Below are 12,374 nucleotides of genomic sequence, written 5' to 3'. Positions count from 1 at the left end.
AAATGGGCAGTGGCCCAAGCTCCTGCTTTGTACAAAAATCATGTAGGATTGGATGAGGACTCAACTCACCACAAGATCCAGTTAAAAAATCAACCCACTGCACAAAGTCAGTACCCAGTTAAACAAGAAGCTAAAAAACAAGTCAGGGAGATCTTAGATCAACTTGAATACCAAGGGGTGATCGAAACATGCACCTCTCAAATGAATAATCCTTTGTTTCCTGTCTCCAAGCCAGACGATTCATATCATCTAGTTTTGGACTACAGACACCTTAACTCCTGTTGTAAAACATTTGCAGTACAAAAATCACATAGTGCAGCACTAATGAATAACATTGTGCGCAAAAAATATAAAACAACATTAGACATCTCTAATGGATTCTTCTGTCAAGGGATTCCAGAATAGCCCAGGATTATTCTCAGCAAGGGTAACAGAGTTACTACAGATATATGATGATGAAGCATTATCATATGTCAATGACATCTATCTCACAGATGATGACCTGGAGACTCACTTAAAAAGGGTGAACACCATAATACTTGGATTCGCCTCAGAGGGTTACAAATTCAACTTTAAAAAGTCACGAATTGCCCATCTAACTGTCCAATTTTTAGGATATGAATTATCAAGTGAAGGCAAAAGCCTGGCAGACAATTTCTTAGAGATATGTGCTGTTCTCCAAGCACCAAAAACGCGGAAGAATTTACAATCACTACTAGGTTTCCTCAATTTCGGAAGAACATACATTCTAAATTATGCTGAGAGGGTTAAACCTCTCTATGAATTAATAAAACCAGATTTCAAACAAACCAATTGGACTCAGAAACACACAGAAATTTTGAGATCATTACAAACAGACATGTTAACTAAAACAAAATTGCAAACGCGTGAGAACACACGCAATCTTGTAATCCGAGTCATCTCAGGAAGATGCAGATTCACATACCTGAACTCTAATGAGGGAGAAACGGTACCTATAGCTTACAAATCACATTTGTACACTGAAGCTGAAATGAAACTCAGCTCCACAGAAAAATTTCTAACTGCGGTTAGAACTGCTGTAGCTAAAGAAAGAGCCCTAGCCCAAGGCAGAAGAATATCTGTTTTTTCAGCAGAATCAGCCCTTGAGGCGTTAACAAGTCCTCGTAACCTGGTTAAAGGGGTTTTAGATCCAAAATGGATAGAATGGGAAACTTCTTTTGCTACAGAAGACGTGAAATACTATTTTGACCCAAAACTGAAAAAAACTAGATGATCTAGTATATGAAAACGAATATCCTCTGCCAGCTGAAATTCTGCCTCTAGAAAAATATACCTGCGTAATCTATATGGACAGATTCGCACAACACTATGATGTAGAAAATAAATCCTATGATGCAGCGTGCACGATTGTTAAAGGTCGCTGGCGCTCTGGTAAATTCAAACCAATGATTACCAAAACAGAATCACTCAGGAAATGTTCAGCTCAGCGAGCTGGAATAAGAACTTTAAAGATGGCGCTTGAAAATGCTGATCGCAAATTCCCCACACTAATAGTGTGCGATTCGTATTTCTGCGTCAAATCCTATAACAGTGACAGGCAGACATGGATCAAAAACGGTTACAAAGATGACACAGGTGCTACAATAAAGCATAAAAGGCTTTGGGAACAAGTAGTTCTTTTACAGAAAGAACTACGAAAGACTCATGTGATACACGCATTGAGTCATCGACGTGATGGCGTTCACGTTGCAGGGAATTCATTGGCTAACACAGCCACATTTGAAGCGGTTCACCCGGCTTCCGTAGCCACTGAAAAGCGTTCAGAAAAACACATAGATGGGGAAACCATGCTAGCGGTAAAAGCCTCATTAAAAGGCGATTATTCAGCTTACCTCTCAACTATCCACTCAGTAATACATACATAATTAATGCAAACTCCGTTCCATTTGCTCGAATCCCTGGAGTGGGGGATAGGGTAATTCCAAACACGAACCGGAGAATCTTCTTACTACAAGAAGCACATATGGGGTTGGGTTTGAGGCACCAAGAGATCCTGAAATCTCTGATGGAACTGCAATCGGAGTACTGGTGGCCGGGAATGAGCGTAGATATCTACTATTTTGCAAAAAATTGCAAGGACTGCAACAGAGATCGCAGTTGTGAACCGGTCCAGCCTGTAGCCCAGATACCATTATTAGATAGCATCAGGATATCTATAATGCAGAAATCCAGTCTGAGAAATGCGTACCCATAGGATTTAAGGCTAGATTCACTTAAAAATGTTGGCCCCAGCGCTCGGCTGATGCCAGAACTGTTATAAAATATTTGTGAGTCTTTATCGGCACATACGCAATTGGCATGCTACATTCTGATCAGGGTCCTGCGTTTAGCTCTTGAGCTTACAAAGAGGCCACAAATAGTATGGGCATCGCATTGCGGTATTCTTCTCCCTTCCATCCTGAGGGAAATGCCGTTGTGGAAAGAAAAAACCGGGACATAAAGCAATCTATAACGGCGAGGGTATTAGGTTCGGGTGATGGGTGGGTTAAACATTTAATAAGTGTCCAACGTAGTCCTAATAATCTGCCAAGAAACTCTCTAAAAGGTCTCACTCCATACGAACTATTGTTCGGAACTAGAATGAATATTCAGGACCTTGATAGTCACACTTCAGTGGTAGAAGAAAAAACCTTTGATATCAAAGATCGTTTGGCCGTTTTACAGGATTTAAATGAAAAAAGAAAAAACCTGAGTAACATAAAGTTGAAACAACAGTCGACAGCCACTGAAGAAAAACCACCTGTCCCAGCAAGACCTGTCTGGATTCCAAAGATTGGGGATCTGGTCAGAGAAAAGATCGCAGTAAAGAAGGAATTTGGGCCTTCGTACAGAAAAGCAGTACCTGTCTTAGCTATCAACGGAACAAGATCAGTAGTACTACCGCCCCTTGCTGGTTAAAAGGAGAACCGAGTTGTATCCATTGACTTGGTAAAACCACAATCATGTGAACAATAATAAGTAGTAGGCCAAGTGGACTCCCAAGAAATAGCATAATACCGACGTTTGCTACAATCCAAGAGGCTCATGCTGAGAGACTAATCAAAATTGAAAAATCTGCAATGAATAAAAAAGGACTATGCAATAATGCCATGGAACTTGTGCCTCTTGAAACCCAAATAGTAACAGTTCTTCAAGAAACACCAATCTACAATGACGTAGCCTCAGAGTATTCTAATGAAACAAAGAAAAATGCAAAAGCAAATGAAAATCCGGAAGCAATTCCAACAATTGACAGAACTGCATCAGGCTACTTCATCAATTTCGACAATTTCTCTGAAGACCCTAGCGAGCATGAAGAAACGCCTCCTACAACAACTTTTAAAAACAAAGTAATTGAACTTTTTCACCAACTGAAAGAGACATATCTAATTTCACCATGGATTGAATTTTGGATTATGTTAGGAGTACTTTTCCTCCTGCTTTGGCTCATCATGGTTCTATGTTTCGGAAAATTCATTGAGGGAAAATATAGTACAATGGACACAGCAAGTCAGAACATCAACTTGGTCCTAAAGCCAAACACATCCTCTCACATCGAGAAAAGAGAACTGTCATCAGTGAACATCACAGCCATTCCAATATCCGGTGGGGTAGCTTGGGACAGAACTGATTATGACATTCTTGGCCCGGTCGAGCTCTCGAAGTATCCTCACCAGCTCAAGATTTCATTAAGTGATTTTGTGACACCTAGTACCTTCTCTGATGACTGGGACTTTGAAAACATTAATAATATGATGTCAGATTTAGTAATGTCAGCCAAATTTACAGAACAAGATTACTTGCAGGGTTCATCCAATTATGAAGAGCTATACTGCTACAACCATTATGGTGATCACTATTTGCATAAAACTGCTCAGCCTAGAAATGTTTTATCTTTTAACCAGTGGGAACACTGTCCAACTCCACCAAAAGGCAGTTTCGAAAACATTTTTTGAGAAATTCTAATACTTCTCAGGGTTTAATAACAGTGATCCAAGAACGTTTTATTTTGAAATGTTAAATAGAACAGGAATGAAAACAATGTTGACTAATACTAAATTGATTTATTCAGAACATTTTTATGACAAGATATCTACATTAGGTTTCGAATTTTGGAAAAAAACCATTGAAACAAAAACAATCTGGTGTTCCAAAGATTGGCAAGTACAAGCCCTAGAAGCACTGTTTAGGGCCTGCATGATCCCAGAACAAATGATATTCTTGAATGATAATTCAACAAACTACTTGTTTTGGCCTAGCTAAGATAAAAGACTTGAAAACACCGTCTATTCCGAAACCCATGCCTGATAGTGACAGCACTACTGATGTGGAGATAGACGTATCTCATATTTTACACCAAAACAGAACACATACTGATTGGAAAAAGTGGTTGATTTGGCCAACAGACACGAATAACTGTCAAGATAGATTCCTGAACAAAACACAGGGGTTCAAAATGACCAGACCAGACCAGACCCTAGATATTCCCAGAGACAACATCCAGGGATAGTTACAACATACAGTGTAGGGAAACTATGCCTTGAGTGGCTACAGAAATCCACACTGGCTGAATTTAAGCAACACTTGACTTTACTTAAAGACAGTGCTGACTTGCGTGATTTCATAATGGGACCACGCAAACAGCGACAAAAATGTTTCATAGCGGCCGGTATATACGCTGCATACAACGAAGCATGGAAAGTAATGCAAATTGAGACAGCAGAAAAAATATGAGAAATTGATCTAATAAATTTGGAAAAATCACTTTCTGTTGTGGACAATGGGTTAACGATTGTCTTCCAGAATACATTCACTGGACAGCATTGTATCGTCTGCCTTTGATATAATAGAGCAGGACCTACTAATGTTACAACATGGTCAGTCTCAATTACGTTCTATTGTACAGCTTGGATGGACGCTGAAAAATCTGCGTTCAGGCTACGTACCATGGCGTTTAATCAACACAACGTCATTATTCGGTATCTTTAACCTTACTGATAAACAAATCAGTTTGGCACAAAAAGGAACAGACTATACGATTCTGAGCATTGAAAAACTCGAGAGATTACCATTGACAATGTCAGAGAGACCTGTCATCGAATGGATAATACATGAAACGATTACAATTCCGATAACAACATTCCAGTTTAAATACTGCCAAGAGTATATACCAGCAGGCCAGTATGAAAGGTTGGGTAAAGAATACATCAAGTCAACCTGGAATTTACCTTATACACACAGATGTTATAGTGAAGGAAACAAGGAGGTATTTCTTAGTGGTAAAAATTGTAAAAAATCACTAAGCGGTACACTTCTGTGTCAGGGTATTAATTTGCATGGAGCCTGCGAAGTGTCTTCAAACAACCTTTCATGTCACCTGCATGGCACGCCTGCAAAACAGATAGAGGCATTTTTTAGACCTCTTTCTAACGGTAGTTGCATTTTAATAAGTGACCACAGCTGTTGTGGCATGCTGCCAGGAAAAGCCTATCTGACAACTGTAACTTCTAGGGCCATTTTCTGTATGCAAGTATTGTATCCCCACAGCAATCCAGATATGGGGGCTGCGTTATGGCCTCGGTTGAATATCTCTTCTATTCGAATTGATACTTTAAGCAGAATGAATTCTATTCTTTTACAAACAACTGTGCCTCTAACGTCATCAAAAGAAACATATGATCTGCAAGTTGCAAGGACAGCAGCAGAGATACATACCCTTTTATCAACAAATTGCCCCGTACATTTATTAGAAGTGTTAAGCCAAATCTTAAACATGTCTGATACCAGTGGCATCGCACATGTATTTAAGACAATTTTTTCGGGACTGTTAGCACCCTTTGAAACAGTTCCGGGCATCTTACAGAATGTTGTCCATTCTGTCTTCGGCGGCCTACCCTTAATCTTGGGACTCGTGGCTGGAATTTTATTTGTGCTCCTTCTGCACCGATATGGCAAGCCAATCCACAAGCAAGACTCTAGCAATGATGGAAGAAACGATCCTAGCGATACGATACCGAGACCGTATAACTAAGGTCCTCGGATTGGCCCGGCTAAGAGATCTAAGTACAACCTGGTTTGTTTCATTCAGACCGATCTGGCAAGATTGCATCATACCTGTGCTTCGATGTCTGCTATGCGGAGAAGAATGCGTGTTGGACATCTGTCTTACACTACAATCAGCAGTACCAATGGATATCGATACTTTGCTGGGTCCGGTAACGACTCATGCATCGTGTTGTCCCCAGCGGCTACCGATTCTGATGACGGCATTCGTTGAGACTTCACCACTACGAGTAGGTGGCAGTGAGGTACGAGAGGAAAGCAGCACCGAACAGGTACAATTTTTTGCAGGTCTGTCTGAAATAATGTTCTCTCCAGTCAATGAGAATAACTCTTAATAAAAACAATGAGCACACAGCGTTCCCTGAACTCTGAATTCGGCCTTCAGTTTTTGATAAACAAAGCTACAGAAAATATTTGGAACTTTTCCCCTGAAAGCAAAATTATTTTTGCCCATTTTTCAAAATATTTACCTTTTATTTTGGCACATGGTACTCTGCTTAAAGTAGAACTATTCTTAGAGAACAGAGCTTCTATTTTAGGATACTAGAGACAATATTTTACCTCAGCCTCTAGCACATATACAGCAATTTGTATAAACATGTGATGAAATGGTCTCGACCTTCTTTTCTGTATTTAGAGCCATTTCATGTGTAATTTTCGCAATTCATTCAGCTGATATATATATGCATTTATCTGAATGATGACACTGCTTAAATAGCGTACAGTACAAAACTCATTTTTCGTGTATTTACCTTATACCATTTCAAATGCGAAATATGTGCTTTGGGGTGGGTCGGAAAAAACACATGCATCATTGAATGTTTACTATTGCTTAGTTTTTTAGTAATTATGGACATCAATCCGTGGAGTGGGTGTCGTGTTCATATCTAGGACCCTAATTCGATATTTCCGATTTATGCCCTTGTGAGGTTATAATCAATAAATATCCTGATAAAGGCATAAGAATCAGATTCATATTCAGTAATTGCCCATGCAATCCAAAGCACAGCACGGCTATTCCCATCGACTCCTAGAAAGCACAACACGTTCTTTAAACAAACCAAGCCTCCAGCAGCCCGGGAAAACCCCACTGCTTTTGTTTTGATTTAAACAAGAACTCCTGAAGTTCAGCAAGAACTGTTAGTTCTTGGTGACGTCCTATGTCCAACCTTACGTCAAACCGGCACCTTTCAGGTATAAAATACCAATAGTTGCCTTAAGCAAACACACAGTGGTTTGGAGCAGAGCGGCCATCTACTTGCCCGAGAGCCCAGCTGATGAGAGTGCCCACGGAAGCCGCCCTTCTGTTTGACGCACTGAGAGAGACGCTGTCTTTTTCTCCTGCCGAGAAAGTCCAGCTCCGGTGTTTCCAGCCTACCCTCGCAGGTCGCTGGGATATTGAGTCCTGAGGAAAGGGATACCAGACCTCCCACATTCTATTACCAAGGTACAGAGCTGACTAGGCCCTTGAGAGAATTCTTGATGTAGATTCTTGGCGAAATTATCTTAACCAACTTAACTAAAAACTGCTACTTACTCATCCCTTCCCAAGTATTAGGCTTAATTTTAATTTAATTTAATTTAATAACGATATCTAAAGCGCCTGGTGACCCAAGGGCATCCCCGCGCTATAAGATTTGTGATCCTGTTGAGGGGAGGGAGAGGGGGGGAGAAGATTATAGGGGACTCTATTTAGGAAATAAATGGGTCTTTAATTTCTTGCGAAATGCCAAGTAGTTGGGTTCAAGTCTGAGGGAGCGGGGAAGAGCGTTCCATCCCGTAGCTGCTTGAACGGAAAATTGTCGTCCTCCTGTGCGAGTTCTTTTGAATCTAGGAATGCTAGCTAGGTTCTCATTCTGGGATCGTAGGGATCTGGTTGCTGTGTAGGGGGTGATCATTTTGCTGAGGATCTCCGGACCAGATCCGTTGATCAGCTTATGTGTCGTGCACATTGCTTTGAATTGCACCCTTTGGCGCACAGGGAGCCAGTGCAGAGCTTTGAGAGCCGGCTTGTCGGACATTCTGGAGGGGATGTTAGTGAGCAGGCGTGCCGCCGCATTCTGTGTCCGCTGGAGTTTCGTTAGTGTGGCCTCAGGGGCTCCCAGGTAGACCAGATTGCTGTAGTCCAGGCGGGACAGTACTAGTCCCTGGATGAGCAGTTTCCTGGAAGTAGGTGGCAGTAAGGGGAGGATCTTGCGGGTCGTGCGCATGAGCCCGAAGCAGGTGCCCGAAGTTTTGGTTGCTTGTGTTTTCATAGTAAGCTCTGGTTCGAGCCACACACCGAGTGTCTTAATTTCACGTTTCGGGGGGGGGGAATTTCCCCGAACACGGCGGGCCAGAGTGCTGGAGGGATGGTCGTCCATTGTTTTCCTAGGAGCATCACCTCCGTCTTTGTCCCATTTAGTTTTAATGATGAATTATTCATCCAGTTATGAATTCCTGTAAGACAGTTGGTCAGGTTTTCTGGGTGGTCAATCAGTTGGGACAAGGAGACGACCAACTGAGTGTCGTCAGCGTAGCTTACCATTTTTATGTTAAATGGTGTTACCACGTCCTCAAGAGGGGCCATGTAAACATTAAAAAGCGTTGGACTCAGGGAGGAGCCCTGAGGGACGCCGCTTGTGAGTGGGAGGGTGGGTGAGTGATGATTGTCGTCCCACACTTGGAACGTGCGCCCTGCAAGGAAGGATTCAATCCAACTGAGTGTCGTCCCAGTAAGTCCTGCATCCGCCAGTCTATGCAGAAGGACACGGTGGTTGACTGTGTCGAAGGCTGCGCTTAGATCCAGGAGGATCACTGCCACTGATCCTCCTGAATCCAGTATGCGCCTTGCTTCTTCAATGACGGCAAGAAGTGCGGTGTCTGTGCCATGGCCCGGGCGGAATCCAGTTTGGGATTGTCTAAGCAAGTTGTTGGTTTCAAGGAACTGGGATAATTGTGTGTTTACCAATTTCTCAGTTACTTTGCTGATACCAGGGAGTAGAGATATTGGTCGGTAATTAGACAAGTCTGCTGGGTCTAGCTGAGGTTTTTTTTGAAGTGCTTTCACCACCGCACTCTTCCAGCTGTCGGGGACAGATCCGTGGACGAGCGAGCTGTTGATGAGTTCCGTGACAGTGGGTACGATGACTGAGGCTACGGTTTTGAGGAACCTGATTGGTGCTGGATCCAAAGGTGATCCGCTTTTCATTTTCGTTAAGGTTCGTTCAACCTCTAGGCAGGTTACTGGCCGAAATGTCGGCAGTATGGGGCGTAGGTTACTTTCAGCCTGGTCGGGGGATAAACGGCTTTCCGTGTGGATAGGGGGACCGGGGAGTGGGAGAGAGGTCAGGATACGGGTGATTTTGTCATTAAAGTAATTCGCTAGCTCATTACTTCTGTCAACTTTGGGGGTGGTGGAGGGAGGAGTGATGAGGACTTTGAGCAGCTCCTTTACGATTAAGAAGGATTCTCTGGCTGAGTTGGATGATTCTTGTATCCGCGTATCGTAGTATGAGGCTTTAGCTTGTCTGATGGCCTCTTTATAGAGTTTGACTGTGGTCTGGTAGGCTTCTTTGTTGGAATGTTGCCAGTTTCTACTCCAGAGCCGTTCGGCTTTTTTGCAATTTTTCCGTAGTATTCGGAGGTCCGCGGTGTACCACGGGGCCGAACCAGGTTTGCCGTTTTTGTCTTCCCTAGTTCTAAGTGGGAGTACTAAGTCCAGGGAGGAGGTGATCCAGTCTCTGAATTTTTTGTCTGCGGTAGCGGGGTCTTCTGCGTGTGCAGGGGTGGACCTTTCAAGGGTCTTAGCCCATTCTTCCGTGGGGAGTCTGGACCAGGTCCTGTCCTTGCTGTAGGTGGGAGGTTTTTGGGGTTTCCTGAAAGTTCCCGGTAGTTGTAAGGGGACTAGGAAGTGGTCTGTCCAGGGAAGGGGAAAGGCCTCCTTCGCTTGCATCGAGGGAGAGCTAGTGAACACCGGGTCCAATAGATGACCCTTGATGTGGGTGGCTCCGGAGTTAAGTAGGCGGATGTCAAGTGCCGCCAGATCTAAGATCAGGTCGTTAGCTACCGAGTCTACCGGGTCTTCCAGATGGATGTTCAGGTCACCTACTATCATAAAGTTTGATAGGGAGTGGGCCTGGGTTGTGACTGAGTCCAGAAGGGAACTAGCGAAGGGACCTGAGAGGCCGGGGGGACGGTACACAAGTATTCTGTTAGTGAGTTGGTTGGGTTTAGTTTGATAGTGAAGTGAAGACTTTCTGAGTCGGTAATCTGCGCATCGCAGGTTTTACAGTGGAGATAGTCTCGGTGAATAATGGCGACACCACCACCTCTGCCTAAGGGGCGGGGTAGGGACTGAATGCAGTAGCCCGAAGGGGTTGCTAGTGCCATGTCTGATTGTGAATGTGGGCCGAGCCACGTTTCCGTGAGGAAAAGGATATCTATCTCCAGGTCTTCTATGAGATGGTTAATCTGTGTCGCCTGTTTGGGAAGTGAGCGACAGTTCAGTGAGGGAAGTTTGAGGGAGGCAGGTTTGTTAGGCTTTGTAGGGAGCGTGAGCTGGGCTGGCTTACATAGAGAGCAGCGAGTGAAAGGTCCATTTAGATCATGGATGTAATCACAGGAAGAGGTTGGGGGTCTAAGACATAGTAGCTCTCTGCGTGAGTAGCTTACCTTTGGGTTGTCTGCTTTAGGCAGGGGTTCTGGCCCTGGGCCCGGCCGTGCGCGGACGGGCGCAGACGGGCTTGCCTTAGGCGCTCCCGCTGCGCTCGTCCGCTGCGCTGGTATGGCCGGCACATTTGTACTCGTTAGAGGGGGTGTGGCCTCACAGTGGGCGTGGCTACCACCTTTGGGCGTTTCCCTGTTCAGCGCTGGGGTCGCTGTCTCAGGGGTGGTCACGAAGGGCTGTCAGAGCGCGTTTAGATCGGCGCTTTTAAACAGGTGAGATCGGCGATGATTAAAATCAAAGAAATATGACAAATAGTGCAATTTTTAAAACACAAGTTGCAAATACAGTCCTCCGGCTTCCGCCTCAGAGGATCACAACACAAGAGTGCCAAATCCGCTTTCAATCAGCGTTTTGTACTCGTTAGAGGGGGTGTGGCCTCGCAGTGGGCGTGGCTACCGCCTTTGGGCGTTTCCCTGTTCAGCGCTGGGGTCGCTGTCTCAGGGGTGGTCACGAAGGGCTGTCAGAGCGCGTTTAGATCGGCGCTTTTAAACAGGTGAGATCGGCGATGATTAAAATCAAAGAAATGTGACAAATAGTGCAATTTTTAAAACACAAGTTGCAAATACAGTCCTCCGGCTTCCGCCTCAGAGGATCACAACACAAGAGTGCCAAATCCGCTTTCAATCAGCGTTTTGTACTCGTTAGAGGGGGTGTGGCCTCGCAGTGGGCGTGGCTACCGCCTTTGGGCGTTTCCCTGTTCAGCGCTGGGGTCGCTGTCTCAGGGGTGGTCACGAAGGGCTGTCAGAGCGCGTTTAGATCGGCGCTTTTAAACAGGTGAGATCGGCGATGATTAAAATCAAAGAAATGTGACAAATAGTGCAATTTTTAAAACACAAGTTGCAAATACAGTCCTCCGGCTTCCGCCTCAGAGGATCACAACACAAGAGTGCCAAATCCGCTTTCAATCAGCGTTTTGTACTCGTTAGAGGGGGTGTGGCCTCGCAGTGGGCGTGGCTACCGCCTTTGGGCATTTCCCTGTTCAGCGCTGGGGTCGCTGTCTCAGGGGTGGTCACGAAGGGCTGTCAGAGAGCGTTTAGATCGGCGCTTTTAAACAGGTGAGATCGGCAATGATTAAAATCAAAGAAATGTGACAAATAGTGCAATTTTTAAAACACAAGTTGCAAATACAGTCCTCCGGCTTCCGCCTCAGAGGATCACAACACAAGAGTGCCAAATCCGCTTTCAATCAGCGTTTTGTACTCGTTAGAGGGGGTGTGGCCTCGCAGTGGGCGTGGCTACCGCCGTTGGGCGTTTCCCTGTTCAGCGCTGGGGTCGCTGTCTCAGGGGTGGTCACGAAGGGCTGTCAGAGCGCGTTTAGATCGGCGCTTTTAAACAGGTGAGATCGGCGATGATTAAAATCAAAGAAATGTGACAAATAGTGCCATTTTTAAAACACAAGTTGCAAATACAGTCCTCCGGCTTCCGCCTCAGAGGATCACAACACAAGAGTGCCAAATCCGCTTTCAATCAGCGTTTTGTACTCGTTAGAGGGGGTGTGGCCTCGCAGTGGGCATGGCTACCGCCTTTGGGCGTTTCCCTGTTCAGCGCTGGGGTCGCTGTCTCAGGGGTGGTCACGAAGGGC

The sequence above is a fragment of the Lissotriton vulgaris genome, chromosome 2_1 (assembly GCF_964263255.1).
Source record: "Lissotriton vulgaris chromosome 2_1, aLisVul1.2, whole genome shotgun sequence".
Lineage (NCBI taxonomy): Eukaryota > Metazoa > Chordata > Amphibia > Caudata > Salamandridae > Lissotriton > Lissotriton vulgaris.
Note: the sequence above shows the minus strand (reverse complement) of the source record.